General features: G+C 48.3%; 1 protein-coding gene across 1 annotated transcript in view; it reads right to left on the bottom strand.

Annotated features, from left to right (window-relative positions):
* The window catches only part of fbxl6 (F-box and leucine-rich repeat protein 6), a 59,257-nt gene that overhangs the window by 6,876 nt on the left and 40,020 nt on the right, over nt 1–12,361 (bottom strand). The window lies entirely within an intron of this gene.

The following is a 12,361-nucleotide window of genomic DNA, read 5'->3' on the forward strand; positions in this document are numbered from 1 at the left end:
TGAGTGTGGCACCAAGGAGCCCGAGTAAATTTGAAGTCAATGGATATCAGGGGGAAAACTCTCCAGTGGCTGGAGTCATACCTAGCACAAAGGAAGATGGTAGTGGCTGTTGGAGGCCAATCATCTCAGCCCCAGGACATTGCTGCAGGGCAGTGTCCTTGGCCCAACCATCTTCAGCTCCTTCATCAATGACCTTCCCTCCATCATAAGGTCAGAAATGGGGATGTTCACTGATGATTGCACAGTGTTCAGTTCCAAACGCAACCCATTAGATAATGAAGCAGTCCATGCCCACATGCAGCAAGACCTGGACAACATCCAGGCTTGGGCTTATAAGTGACAAGTGCCAGGCAATGACCATCTCCAACAAGAGAGAGTCTAACCGCCTCCCCTTGACATTCAATGGCATTACCATCGCTGAATCCCCCACATCAACATCCTGGGGGTCACCACTGACCAGAAAATTAACTGAACCAGCCACATAAATACTGTGGCTACAAGAGCAGCTCAGAGGCTGGGTATTCTGCTGCAAGTGACTCACCTCCTGACTCCCCAAAGCCTTTCCACCATCTACAAGGCACAAGTCAGGAGTGTGATGGAATACTCTCCACTTGCCTGGATGAGTGCAGCTCCAACAACACTCAAGAAGCTCGACACCATGCAGGACAAAGCAGCCCGCTTGATTGGTACCCCATCCACCACCCTAAACATTCACTCCCTTCACCACCGGCGCACCGTGGCTGCAGTGTGTACCATCCACAGGATGCACTGCAGCAACTCGCCAAGGCTTCTTCGACAGCACCTCCCAAACCCGCGACCTCTACCACCTAGAAAGACAAGAGCAGCAGGCACATGGGAACAACACCACCTGCACGTTCCCCTCACACACCATCCCGACTTGGAAATATATCGCCGTTCCTTCGTCGCTGGGTCAAAATCCTGGAACTCCCTTCCTAACAGCACCGTGTGAGAACCTTCACCACACGGTTCAAGGCGGCGGCTCACCATCACCTACTCAAGGGCAATAAATGCTGGCCTTGCCAGCAACGCCCACATCCCATGAATGAAAAAAATGTTAAAATACTTCCTCTCTCACTATGTTTATCCCATCCAATATTTCACATTCCTCCTCCTTAACTACAATCCCTGTATCATCCCTCTCTTTTGTAAACACAGACGCAAAGTATTCATTAAGAACCACACCCACATCCTCCGCCTCCACATAGTTTACCTTTTTGGTCTCTGATATGCCCTACTCTTTCCTTAGTTATCCTCTTGCTCTTTATGTATTTATAAAACATCTTTGCATTTTCCTTGATTTTACTTGACAATATTTTTTCATGCCCTCTTTTTGCTTTTCTAATTTCCTTTTTAATTTCACTCCTGCACTTTTCATACTCCTCTAGGGCTTTCTGTAACATTGAGCTCTTAGTGTCTGACATAAGCTTCCCTTTTCTGCCTTATCTTACCATGTTTGCTCCTTGTCATCCAGGGGGCTCTAGATTTGACAGTCCCACCCTTTTTCTTTGTGGGAACATGTTTACTCTGAACCCCTTGAATCTCCCCCTTGAATGCCTCCCACTGCTCTGACACTGATTTACCTTCAAGTAGCTGTTTCCAGTCCACTTTTGCCAAATCACATCTCAGCTTAGCAAAATTGGCCTTTCCCAAATTGAGAACTTTAACTCCTGTTCTATCTTTGTCCTTTTCCATAACAACGCTAAATCTAACTGAATTATGATCACTACCACCAAAATGCTCTCCCACTGATACTCCTTCCACCTGCCCAGCCTCTTTTTCGAAAACTAAATCCAGAACTGCCCCCTCACTTGTTGAGCTTGCTACGTACTGGCTATAAAAGTTCTCCTGAATGCATTTGAAGAATTCTGCACCCTCTATATCCTTCACACAGATTCTATCCCAGTTAATATTAGGGTAGTTGAAATCCCCTACTATTACTGCCCTATTGTCTTTGCACGTCTCAGAAATTTGCCTACATATTTGCTCTATCTCCCTCTGACTGTTTGGGGGCCTATAGTACACTCCCAGTAGTGTGTCGGCCCCTTTTTTGTTCTTTAGCACAACACATAAGGCCTCATTTGATGATCCTTCAACATATCGTCCCTCCTCACAGCTGTAATTGTTTCTTTAACCAATACTGCCACCTCCCCCACTTGTTTATCCCCCTCTCTATCTCATCTGTAACCAGGAATGTTGAGCTGCCATTCCTGCCCCCCTTTAACCGATGTTTCAGTAATAGAAATATCATCATTGATATCGTACTGCCATGTTTCTATCTGCGCCCTCAGCTCAACTGCCTTATTCACTATATTCCTTGTATTGAGGTGCATACCATTAAGCACTGCCAAACTCCATTGTGGTCTATTTTCTAACCTTTGTTTCCTCTGCCTTACAAACTTACTTACTAATTTCCTGCCTTCCATTTCCAGCTTTGCTTCTCTCCCTTCTGAATCTACGCTCAGGTTCCCATCCCCCTGCCAAGCTAGTTTAAACCCTCCCCAACAGCACTACCGAACCTCCCAGCGGGGGATATTGGTCCCGGCCCTGTTGAGGTGCAACCCGTCCGGCCTGTACAGGTCCCACCTCCCCCAGAACCGGTCCCAATGGCCCAGGAATCTAAAGCCCTCCCTCCTGCACCATCTCTCCAGCCACGCATTGAGCTGCTCTATCCTCCTATTTTTGTCCTCACTAGTGGCATCGGACAAATTATCCAGATTTCTTGAATTCAATTTCAATATCTTTCCGTGCTGGGATTTGAACTCATGGCTGCTGAGTTGCTAGCCCAGTGCCATAACCACATTGCTGCCAACTCATAAGTCGGTCCTATTAAATCTTTTATATACTAGCCAAGTCATATTCTGCTAAATCTACTGGCAGCGATTCTAATGAGCTACAATTGAAAGAAATAAACTCTTAAGTTTTACAAATATTTAATTAAATATATACATATTTGCGTATTCCAGTTATTTATTTCTATGTCCAATTTTTTAAAAAATCATTTTCATAAAATACAAGATGTATTGCAAGATAGTAAAATCACTGGCTTAGCAGCTGTTGATCAGAGTCCCAGTGTGTAACGTTCTTCCCCCTTTCCCCCCTCCCCACCTCTCGAAGAGGCGGACTCCTTGCTGGGATTACAGGTCTTGGCCACGTGCCCATGCATCGCATGTGACTCCAGACAGACAATCAGTGCCAGCAGGCTGCTGAATTGCAGGGGAAGCCGCTGCCATGTCCGGTCCTGCCCTTTGCCCAGGTTCCTGCATTGGTCGCGGGAGCAGGAGTGGGAAGATCCCAGACCAATTTTTCTCTCCCTAAACCCCGGAAGGGGGGTGTCACTGACACCTGGCTGAGATCAGTGTAGACTGGGGGATCCAACTTAGCACCCAGGCTGCTCACCTAATCACTCTCTTAACCAGCTGGGGAAAGCTGCCTTGCTTTTCCCGAGAATTAAAGCTGCAACAGCCCCCAAACATTACAAAAAAAAATGCCAATTATGAATTCATATATTCAGTAATGCACCATGATTGAAGTATTCATGTCAATGGCCTCTGCTCTTCCACTCTCATGTGGAAAGGCAATTACGGCTTTATCAATTAGCACTCGTTGAAAAAGGATTGAGCCTCTATTTTAAAAGTGGGGCTGCGGGGTTTCAGGATGGGGAACGACCAGGCGACCAAATACTCTGCTGCCAGAACCATGGATGTGCCACCCGTGCGATGCTACAGGGTAAAAGTTGAATGGTGCTGGGGTTTAAGAATAGATTAATAATATCCTGGAGTTTTGATTTGGGGAGAGGAGCAGGGAGAGATTCCGCACAGCCTTTCCTGTGGTCGCTCGTCTCCCTCGGGAGATGGTGCGGGATGGACAGAGAACATGGTCCCTGGAGAGTGGGCTTGAGGAGGCAGCCCCTTCACGCTCTATTATTTTCAGTACATAACAGTAACATCAAAGCTATCTGTTGTATGCTGAAAGGAGTGATGAAAGGCAATACAAATTCAAGTTTGTTCTTTCTACCTTGCTACAGTTGGCAGGAGCCCAGGAGGGAGCCCCTGCAACATGGAACAAAGGACGTCACAACAGCTTGTACATTGAAGCTCATTTCCACAACGCACATTTGGATGATCAAAACCCAGGACAACGCTACAAGCCAATCAAGGGGTCAAAATCTCAGCTACTCGCAGTCATGTTTTACTCAAATCCTAGTTATACTGATTTTAAAATGAAATGTTTTAGTAATTTGGCCTGAGCAGCACTGAGTGACAAAGGTTCCAGTGTTTCTGCACACAGTGAATTTCTGTGCCGGGTCCTCCGCTGGAAGAGTTGCTAGAACCCCGGGGAAACGACGGGAATGCCGCAGGGGCCATTTTCCTGGGATTTCTGCAGCTCTTCTGCTAACGTTAATGGACGAGCAGGAAGCTCCCCCTCCCCCCCCCAGTAAAATACCACCCCTTCCTTCCCGAGTTCCTGGCAGTAACCGCGTCATTGTCCTCAGCTGGCAAGTGAAGGCAGGACAAAGAAAGGCAGTCCCACCTTGGGCTATGAACAGACAAAATTGATGAGCAGGAAAAGACCAGCTGGTCCACCAAACCTGCCCCACACTCACAATGGTCTGAGCATCCTGACTGGACACTTCCTCCCTCCAACCCCGCCGCCACGGGGAGAAGCAAAGACCTGGTACCCTCGTACAGCTCACTGCATCAGCTTCAGAGTTACACTGGCCTTTAAGGAGAGTCTAAACCCCATCCTAGGATTTATGGGAAAGAGGAGAAAATAAACCTTATATATAAAAACACAATATCTCGTCTCAATGGTTCACCGAATATTAACTTTAAATCCAGACTCTCAATGATAAGAAGAGATCCACTTGGTCCCACTGCCCCCACCCAGCTTTAGGAGACCAGCCTTTCCATACGCTCACAGCCCCGAATGGTTACGTCAAACAGCACGGGAGAAGAGTAAACAGCGGGGCAGATTCTGCGGAACCATTAAATGCCAGACAGGGGAAATCGCATCAAGTGTACGTCAGGGATCATATTAAAAGCTGCGCCAAACCTGAATGCCAGCTGCAGGGCGGAGCAGTGCTCAAATACATTGTGCCAGGTTGTATGGTAGTGCCCCCTCATCCCCATCTAACTACTCTTGACCACGGGGGGGTGGTGCCATTATGGGGAAGCTGCACAGAAGAGAGAGACCGGGCACTTCTTCATAGGAAAGATAAAACTGTGAAACAGGCTCGAGGGGCTGAATGGCCTACTCCTGTTCCTACGTTCCACCCAGTCAGTTACCGCACAGCCTAGAAGCCCATTAAAGAGCAGCTCAGACTGTGGCTTCAGAAGGCTCGATCCCCTGCCCTCTGGGCTGCAGAGTGCCATGCGGTGTTGGGGGATCTATGGGCCGAGGTGGGAGAGGGGGGCACAGAAAAATAAAACCACTTAAGGCACTAAACATTTTTCTTCCCTGTGAAGAGTGTTCAGATCAGACTGTTTGATAACTTGCTGTAAAAAAAATTACAGCAGGCTTGTAGGGCCGCCAAATTGGGCCTCAGTTTACATGCAGCAATTTATGGCTTGTAAACGGAATCTCCTGCCCATTGTGTTCAGAAATAGGAGCTCACCCACTACCTTCACTGCACTGGTTACCGTGTAATCTCAAAACAGCTCTCACCCTACACGTCAATGAGGTCACTTCCACAGCCGAACCTTTCGAGGCTCCCATGTTTCTGTAAAAGATATTAACCTTGCAACTTTTTCCCCATCACCACAAGGAAACTTAAACATGCTGTTAAGCTTTGATATCCCTGTCCCCAGTGTGCACCACCTAGCATTCATTGATTTTTTTTTACGGTTATATTGCGAGGCTTTTTTTGCATACTGGTAGAAATGGGACTCAACCTGGAGTACAAACTAAACCCAGCTCAACCTGGAGTACAAACTAAACCCAGCTCAACCTGGAGTACATTCTAAACCCAGATCAATCTGGAGTACAAACTAAACCCAGCTCAATCTGGAGTACAGACTAAACCCACCTCAATCTGGAGTACAAACTAAACCCAGCTCAACCTGGAGTACAAACTAAACCCAGCTCAACCTGGAGTACAAACTAAACCCAGCTCAACCTGGAGTACAAACTAAACCCAGCTCAATCTGGAGTACAAACTAAACCCAGCACAACCTGGAGTACAGTCTAAACCCAGCTCAACCTGGAGTACAAACTAAACCCAGCTCAACCTGGAGTACAAACTAAACCCAGCTCAACCTGGAGTACAGTCTAAACCCAGCTCAACCTGGAGTACAGTCTAAACCCAGCTCAACCTGGAGTACAAACTAAACCCAGCTCAATCGGGAGTACAATCTAAACCCAGCTCAACCTGGAGTACAAACTAAACCCAGCTCAATCTGGAGTACAGACTAAACCCAGCTCAACCTGGAGTACAAACTAAACCCAGCTCAACCTGGAGTACAGTCTAAACCCAGCTCAACCTGGAGTACAGACTAAACCCAGCTCAATCGGGAGTACAATCTAAACCCAGCTCAACCTGGAGTACAAACTAAACCCAGCTCAATCTGGAGTACAGTCTAAACCCAGCTCAATCGGGAGTACAGTCAAAACCCAGCTCAATCGGGAGTACAGTCTAAACCCAGCTCAACCGGGAGTACAGTCTAAACCCAGCTCAATCGGGAGTACAGACTAAACCCAGCTCAACCGGGAGTACAAACTAAACCCAGCTCAATCGGGAGTACAGTCTAAACCCAGCTCAATCGGGAGTACAGTCTAAACCCAGCTCAATCGGGAGTACAGTCTAAACCCAGCTCAATCGGGAGTACAGTCTAAACCCAGCTCAATCGGGAGTGCACACGAAACCCAGCTCAATCGGGAGTACAGACTAAACACAGCTCAATCTGGAGTACAGTCTAAACCCAGCTCAATCTGGAGTACAGTCTAAACCCAGCTCAATCTGGAGTACAGACTAAACCCAGCTCAACCGGGAGTACAGTCTAAACCCAGCTCAATCGGGAGTACAGACTAAACCCAGCTCAATCGGGAGTACAGACTAAACCCAGCTCAACCGGGAGTACAAACTAAACCCAGCTCAATCGGGAGTACAGTCTAAACCCAGCTCAATCGGGAGTACAGTCTAAACCCAGCTCAATCGGGAGTACAGTCTAAACCCAGCTCAATCGGGAGTACAGTCTAAACCCAGCTCAATCGGGAGTACAGACTAAACCCAGCTCAACCGGGAGTACAGTCTAAACCCAGCTCAATCGGGAGTACAGACTAAACCCAGCTCAATCGGGAGTACAGACTAAACCCAGCTCAACCGGGAGTACAAACTAAACCCAGCTCAATCGGGAGTACAGTCTAAACCCAGCTCAATCGGGAGTACAGTCTAAACCCAGCTCAATCGGGAGTACAGTCTAAACCCAGCTCAATCGGGAGTGCACATTAAACCCAGCTCAATCGGGAGTGCACACTAAACCCAGCTCAATCGGGAGTACAGACTAAACACAGCTCAATCTGGAGTACAGTCTAAACCCAGCTCAATCTGGAGTACAGTCTAAACCCAGCTCAATCTGGAGTACAGACTAAACCCAGCTCAATCTGGAGTACAGACTAAACCCAGCTCAATCTGGAGTACAGACTAAACCCAGCTCAACCTGGAGTACAAACTAAACCCAGTTCAACCTGGAGTACAGTCCAAACCCAGCTCAACCTGGAGTACAAACTAAACCCAGCTCAATCGTGAGTACAGTCTAAACCCAGCTCAATCGGGAGTGCACACTAAACCCCGCTCAATCGGGAGTACAGTCTAAACCCAGCTCAATCGGGAGTACAGTCTAAACCCAGCTCAATCGGGAGTCCACACTAAACCCAGCTCAATCGGGAGTACAGTCTAAACCCAGCTCAATCGGGAGTACAGTCTAAACCCAGCTCAATCGGGAGTACAGTCTAAACCCAGCTCAATCGGGAGTACAGTCTAAACCCAGCTCAATTGGGAGTACAGTCTAAACCCAGCTCAATCGGGAGTACAGTCTAAACCCAGCTCAATCGGGAGTACAGACTAAACCCAGCTCAACCGGGAGTACAGTCTAAACCCAGCTCAACCGGGAGTACAGACAAAACCCAGCTCAACCGGGAGTACAGACTAAACCCAGCTCAATCGGGAGTACAGTCTAAACCCAGCTCAATCGGGAGTACAGTCTAAACCCAGCTCAATCGGGAGTACAGTCTAAACCCAGCTCAATCGGGAGTACAGTCTAAACCCAGCTCAATCGGGAGTACAGTCTAAACCCAGCTCAATCGGGAGTGCACACTAAACCCAGCTCAATCGGGAGTGCACACTAAACCCAGCTCAATCGGGAGTACAGACTAAACACAGCACAATCTGGAGTACAGTCTAAACCCAGCTCAATCTGGAGTACAGTCTAAACCCAGCTCAATCGGGAGTACAGTCTAAACCCAGCTCAATCGGGAGTACAGTCTAAACCCAGCTCAATCGGGAGTGCACATTAAACCCAGCTCAATCGGGAGTGCACACTAAACCCAGCTCAATCGGGAGTACAGACTAAACACAGCTCAATCTGGAGTACAGTCTAAACCCAGCTCAATCTGGAGTACAGTCTAAACCCAGCTCAATCTGGAGTACAGACTAAACCCAGCTCAATCTGGAGTACAGACTAAACCCAGCTCAATCTGGAGTACAGACTAAACCCAGCTCAACCTGGAGTACAAACTAAACCCAGTTCAACCTGGAGTACAGTCCAAACCCAGCTTAACCTGGAGTACAAACTAAACCCAGCTCAATCGTGAGTACAGTCTAAACCCAGCTCAATCGGGAGTGCACACTAAACCCCGCTCAATCGGGAGTACAGTCTAAACCCAGCTCAATCGGGAGTACAGTCTAAACCCAGCTCAATCGGGAGTCCACACTAAACCCAGCTCAATCGGGAGTACAGTCTAAACCCAGCTCAATCGGGAGTACAGTCTAAACCCAGCTCAATCGGGAGTACAGTCTAAACCCAGCTCAATCGGGAGTACAGTCTAAACCCAGCTCAATTGGGAGTACAGTCTAAACCCAGCTCAATCGGGAGTACAGTCTAAACCCAGCTCAATCGGGAGTACAGACTAAACCCAGCTCAACCGGGAGTACAGTCTAAACCCAGCTCAACCGGGAGTACAGACAAAACCCAGCTCAACCGGGAGTACAGACTAAACCCAGCTCAATCGGGAGTACAGTCTAAACCCAGCTCAATCGGGAGTACAGTCTAAACCCAGCTCAATCGGGAGTACAGTCTAAACCCAGCTCAATCGGGAGTACAGTCTAAACCCAGCTCAATCGGGAGTGCACACTAAACCCAGCTCAATCGGGAGTGCACACTAAACCCAGCTCAATCGGGAGTACAGACTAAACACAGCACAATCTGGAGTACAGTCTAAACCCAGCTCAATCTGGAGTACAGTCTAAACCCAGCTCAATCTGGAGTACAGACTAAACCCAGCTCAACCTGGAGTACAGACTAAACCCAGCTCAATCTGGAGTACAAACTAAACCCAGCTCAACCTGGAGTACAGTCTAAACCCTGCTCAACCTGGAGTACAAACTAAACCCAGCTCAACCTGGAGTACAAACTAAACCCAGCTCAATCTGGAGTACAAACTAAACCCAGCACAACCTGGAGTACAGTCTAAACCCAGCTCAACCTGGAGTACAAACTAAACCCAGCTCAATCGGGAGTACAATCTAAACCCAGCTCAACCTGGAGTACAAACTAAACCCAGCTCAATCTGGAGTACAGACTAAACCCAGCTCAACCTGGAGTACAAACTAAACCCAGCTCAACCTGGAGTACAGTCCAAACCCAGTTCAACCTGGAGTACAGTCCAAACCCAGCTCAACCTGGAGTACAAACTAAACCCAGCTCAATCGGGAGTACAGTCTAAACCCAGCTCAATCGGGAGTGCACACTAAACCCAGCTCAATCGGGAGTACAGTCTAAACCCAGCTCAATCGGGAGTACAGTCTAAACCCAGCTCAATCGGGAGTACAGACTAAACCCAGCTCAACCTGGAGTACAGTCTAAACCCAGCACAATCGGGAGTCCACACTAAACCCAGCTCAATCGGGAGTACAGTCTAAACCCAGCTCAATCGGGAGTACAGTCTAAACCCAGCTCAATCGGGAGTACAGTCCAAACCCAGCTCAATCGGGAGTACAGTCTAAACCCAGCTGAATCGGGAGTACAGTCTAAACCCAGCTCAATCGGGAGTACAGTCTAAACCCAGCTCAATCGGGAGTACAGTCTAAACCCAGCTCAATCGGGAGTACAGTCTAAACCCAGCTCAATCGGGAGTACAGTCTAAACCCAGCTCAACCGGGAGTACAGTCTAAACCCAGCTCAATCGGGAGTGCACACTAAACCCAGCTCAATCGGGAGTACAATCTAAACCCAGCTCAACCTGGAGTACAAACTAAACCCAGCTCAATCTGGAGTACAGACTAAACCCAGCTCAACCTGGAGTACAAACTAAACCCAGCTCAACCTGGAGTACAGTCCAAACCCAGTTCAACCTGGAGTACAGTCCAAACCCAGCTCAACCTGGAGTACAAACTAAACCCAGCTCAATCGGGAGTACAGTCTAAACCCAGCTCAATCGGGAGTACAGTCTAAACCCAGCTCAATCGGGAGTACAGTCTAAACCCAGCTCAATCGGGAGTACAGACTAAACCCAGCTCAACCTGGAGTACAGTCTAAACCCAGCTCAATCGGGAGTCCACACTAAACCCAGCTCAATCGGGAGTACAGTCTAAACCCAGCTCAATCGGGAGTACAGTCTAAACCCAGCTCAATCGGGAGTACAGTCTAAACCCAGCTCAATCGGGAGTACAGTCCAAACCCAGCTGAATCGGGAGTACAGTCTAAACCCAGCTGAATCGGGAGTACAGTCTAAACCCAGCTGAATCGGGAGTACAGTCTAAACCCAGCTCAATCGGGAGTACAGTCTAAACCCAGCTCAATCGGGAGTACAGTCTAAACCCAGCTCAATCGGGAGTACAGTCTAAACCCAGCTCAATCGGGAGTACAGTCTAAACCCAGCTCAACCGGGAGTACAGTCTAAACCCAGCTCAATCGGGAGTGCACACTAAACCCAGCTCAATCGGGAGTGCACACTAAACCCCAGCTCAATCTGGAGTACAGACTAAACCCAGCTCAATCTGGAGTACAGGCTAAACCGAGCTGAATCTGGAGTACAAACTAAACCCAGCTCAAACTGGAGAACAAACTAAACCCAGCTCAATCTGGAGTACAAACTAAACCCAGCTCAATCTGGAGTACAGTCTAAACCCAGCTCAATCGGGAGTATAGACTAAACCCAGCTCAATCGGGAGTACAGACTAAACCCAGCTCAATCTGGAGTACAGACTAAACCCAGCTCAATCTGGAGTACAGACTAAACCCAGCTCAATCTGGAGTGCAAACTAAACCCAGCTCAATCTGGAGTACAAACTAAAACCAGCTCAATCTGGAGTACAGTCTAAACCCAGCTCAATCTGGAGTACAGTCCAAACCCAGCTCAACCTGGAGTACAAACTAAACCCAGCTCAATCGGGAGTACAGTCTAAACCCAGCTCAATCGGGAGTACAGTCTAAACCCAGCTCAATCGGGAGTACAGACTAAACCCAGCTCAACCTGGAGTACAGTCTAAACCCAGCTCAATCGGGAGTCCACACTAAACCCAGCTCAATCGGGAGTACAGTCTAAACCCAGCTCAATCGGGAGTACAGTCTAAACCCAGCTCAATCGGGAGTACAGTCTAAACCCAGCTCAATCGGGAGTACAGTCCAAACCCAGCTCAATCGGGAGTACAGTCTAAACCCAGCTGAATCGGGAGTACAGTCTAAACCCAGCTGAATCGGGAGTACAGTCTAAACCCAGCTCAATCGGGAGTACAGTCTAAACCCAGCTCAATCGGGAGTACAGTCTAAACCCAGCTCAATCGGGAGTACAGTCTAAACCCAGCTCAATCGGGAGTACAGTCTAAACCCAGCTCAACCGGGAGTACAGTCTAAACCCAGCTCAATCGGGAGTGCACACTAAACCCAGCTCAATCGGGAGTGCACACTAAACCCAGCTCAATCTGGAGTACAGACTAAACCCAGCTCAATCTGGAGTACAGGCTAAACCGAGCTGAATCTGGAGTACAAACTAAACCCAGCTCAAACTGGAGAACAAACTAAACCCAGCTCAATCTGGAGTACAAACTAAACCCAGCTCAATCTGGAGTACAGTCTAAACCCAGCTCAATCGGGAGTATAGACTAAACCCAGCTCAATCGGGAGTA

This window comes from Heptranchias perlo, chromosome 2 (assembly GCF_035084215.1).
Source record: "Heptranchias perlo isolate sHepPer1 chromosome 2, sHepPer1.hap1, whole genome shotgun sequence".
Lineage (NCBI taxonomy): Eukaryota > Metazoa > Chordata > Chondrichthyes > Hexanchiformes > Hexanchidae > Heptranchias > Heptranchias perlo.